The sequence below is a fragment of the Garra rufa genome, unplaced genomic scaffold (genome assembly GCF_049309525.1).
Source record: "Garra rufa unplaced genomic scaffold, GarRuf1.0 hap1_unplaced_002, whole genome shotgun sequence".
Lineage (NCBI taxonomy): Eukaryota > Metazoa > Chordata > Actinopteri > Cypriniformes > Cyprinidae > Garra > Garra rufa.
Window position 1 is genome coordinate 7,697,028 of NW_027394277.1, and position 3,994 is coordinate 7,701,021.

Genomic DNA, 3,994 nt, shown 5'->3' on the forward strand with positions numbered 1-3,994 from the left:
GCAAAACAATGTGTGAGGCTGAGAATGTGCTTATAGTTGTGTAGATTTGGGCTGAGGCTTTGCTCCTTGGGTGTCAGGTTTCACTAACTGTGTGCTATTTTTAACTTTAGTGTGTAAGCAATCGTAAAAAACTGTAAGCAACACCAACTATGCTAATATACCATTATTAGCATATTGGAGGTAAACATAACTTTTTATGATTAAGTATCATACCCAATTTTGTTTGCATGTCTGTTTGGCTTGTTTCATTTCTTTTGTACAACTTTTAGTGTCAGGTATTAAAATTTGTGTTACTGTGAGCATGTAGACACTAAATTGGAGAAAAGTAAATAAAGAAATTATAACTACTAAGTCAAATAAATGTCACTGAAAAGATCAAACATTTATGGGCATTTCTATGTTTATATATACTACCTTACCATTTGCATTTCTAGTCTTTGTATTCCAGTCTTTTTACTTGTCACAAAGCTCCAATGTATGTTGTTGATATTTATGAAAGTGATGAGCCCATCATACTGCTCAAAGGTGGCCTGTTTATCATAAATGTAAATGATCATGTCTGTGTGATGTACATGTAAAAATTAACAATCATAAGAAGTTGCTCTCACTTTTCACAATCCTTGCTGTGCCACCTGTTCCCTTGTGTCATTTAAAATGACACTTGTGGTGTAATGGCTTAGCTGGTAAAGATTTGCACCTTTCATATTAAGCAAAGCTCTTAAATAGCACTCAATAGTCTAAAAATGATACAGCATTGCAATTTGAATTAAATTAGTTGAATTATTACATACACTGAATACAGTGCATTTACTTATCAAATATAAATACAAATATAATTGCACAATTATGTATTTAGATTTTTGTTTTGATATGTGTTCCTCTCCTAATAGCCATTCAGTGTGGCCTCAGTGTTTGGAATTCCTTGTGATGGAACAGATACTCCAGTTTCTGGCCAGGAGACTTCACAATGGCTACAACCAGGTGGATTCTTTTTGTGTTTTTTTTTTTTTTTTTTTTGTGGAAGAGAAAAACCATTTGGAATTGGTGGATGGGAAATGTTATTCCTTCTTCATCAATGTTTCGTGAGACTGATCAAGGTTCACATGTGCCTCAGGTTGGAGCAATAGCTTTTGAGGAAGGTTTTGCTGAATAGTATCAAACAGTGAGGATGTATGGACAAAAATATTGGTTGTTCTCTTTCCCCAACCATGTCTCATCACCTGCTACTTGTTTATTCCCCTCTTAAATGACCTGCTGAAAATAAGCAGATAATTGTGATCTGCCAATGATGAATGCATGTCTTCTGTCTTCACTTTCACACATTTCCCAATCTATAGAGCAAATGTGCAGAACAGTATATGACTTCATTTCATCCCATAATTTTCCCCATGCAGACCTCATATGCTCTGTTGAGGTAAGAGCTGCTGTGCTTATTATTGAAAGCAAGCATCACACCTTGTATTAAAGCCCAGCTGTAAAGAGTCTTGACCTGGTGAATATTTATTTGTGTGTATTTTAACAAATGCAATGTAAATTGCATGAGCCAAAATGTGATTGGTGTTACTGAGTGATCGATGGACAGCATTTCACAAATAGGAAGAAGGGGTGCGTCTTGATTGTTTCAATCAGTTGTTCTAATAGTAACTAGCCGACCAAGTTTGTAGCTGACCACATTTGTGTAAGGACTCTAATGGTTTAGTTACTGAACTTGGTTGGTTAAGCAGTAAGTCATCATTGCAATAATACTTACATATCAGGTGTTTACATCTTTCATTTCTAAAATTTTATAAAAAGGTGTGAATTGTGGATAAGTATAGTGACCCATTACTGCTATTTGTGCTCTGCTTTTAACCCATGTAAGTCAAGTCAAGTCAGTACGCATGCACGCACAATAAACAAACACTCAGTAAAGTGGGCAGCAGACAAAATCAGTGATGTGTTCAAGACACCCAGTCACCATGACTACAGACAATGATACTAGAGAAAGTATATGCCATACTGGATTTTTGGTTTTTATGGTTAGGAGATTGCTTTGCAATCAGCTGCCAACAGTGCAATCTTATAATCTCATTTTGTGTATTTACACACAAATAATCAAACTACACATATGACATGTAGTGTGATACTTTTGCTGTCCATCCTCAATCTAACCACAGGCTCTACTCTTCACCACAACGGTAACACTACAAAACCAACAGAAACTTCAGTAAATTCTGAAACTGGGCAGTGGATTTTTAGTTCCCAGCATGCTTTGCATAAGGCTAGATCAGGAGCTTAAATGTGGAAATTAAGTGCTGTTTAATGTTTTTGTTTTTTGGGGGGGAATGGGTGGATAAGGAAAGACTTAGTAAAGTTTGTTGTTCAGTTATATTTCACATTTAAAATAGTTTTTGTTTGTCAATTTTTAAAGGTTACCATTATGGTGAAGTGTAGCGCTTGTGGTTAGGCTATGGGTACATAGTATGGAGACAGGCTGAAGTGCTCACATTCTGCTTATGATTTAACTGAAAACGTAACATGTGAAATGCATGTTCAAAAGTTGTACTGAATTTGTATTATCACGTTAATCTCTCGGCAATAAGTTAAATAAATCTGATTGTGAAGTAACAAAAGATTCAACTATTTAGCGTTTCTATATTTTAAAAACACAAACAATTGCGGCGCGTATTTCCATGTGTATAACAACTACTGACAACCTAAACAGAAGCTCCACTGTTCACCACAATGGTAACAAATAAAAAAATCTTGTATAAATTGTCTTGAATGTTCAAAATAACTGTACATTAAACTCATAAACAGGTTCATAGCAATGCAGAAAACTTTGAAATGTTTATTTCTTGGAAAGTTAGTGTTGTATAACTCCAGTTTGTTGGACTAACATCAGTGTTGTCAAGTCCGTGATTATTTTACTCTGTTGCCGCGATTGGTTTTTCATGTCAGCGGATTGAAACGACCCCAATAACATTATCTTATCTTTATCCCCTGGAATGTGACCCCCCCCCCTCCCCCGAAGCGTGATTTTTACTGGGGGACACCCCTCAAAATGACGTTGGGCTAGTTTTGAGCAGCAATTGGGCAGGATTTTTTGTGAACCCACCCTGGCAACCCTGACTAACACATTCACATCTTGGCCCAGTGTAGCTGGATTACTTTGGATTGTGAGAGTATTTGGATGGGCAAGAGGGGAATTGCACACTGCTTTCATTTGTAAATATGCTTGACATGTTGATATTTGTTGATTCAACATGGATTTATTTTCTTCAGAACTGTAGAACACATGGTCTGTCCAAGATTTTTTTTTTGAGGACTCTTCTTGTGAAGTTATATATATATATATATATATATATATATATATATATATATATATATATATATATATATATATATCCTATAAGTGCATCTGACCTTTCAATTAGCATTTCTTTCTGGCTACTTTATATAGGTACTGCAAGTACTGGTACTTCAGAATGGATCACAAATTACATTACATTTATTTATTTGTTCATTCATTCATGGATTGCATGTAATGTGTCTCTTATTCTTTAAACAACCTATTTTCTAAGAAACAGGAAAATGTCTATATTTGGTCATTTGTCATGCACTCTCAGAAAAAAAGGTACAAAATAGTACCTCTGCAGTACATTTTTTCTGACAGTGTATGTACCCAAAACATGTTTTAAATTTTCAGTTAGAGGTACAAAATTGTACCCTTTAGGGTACCACCCCAGTGACGTTACTTGTACCCTAAAATGTACAGTTTTGTAACTTTTTTCTGAGAGTGTGGCATGGACAGTCAATAATCTGACACAACAACTGAGATAACCCTAAATATTAAGTATGTATTAGCATTTAGCTGTTCTTAATATCACTTTCTGCAAAATAATTACTGACATGTTGTGAAGAGAGGCTGATAAGATTTAGATTTAATTTCCCTTCCATTTAATATGTTTATCTTCTAGGTAAGGAAATAACATCTGCAAAGTTAAATTTTTAT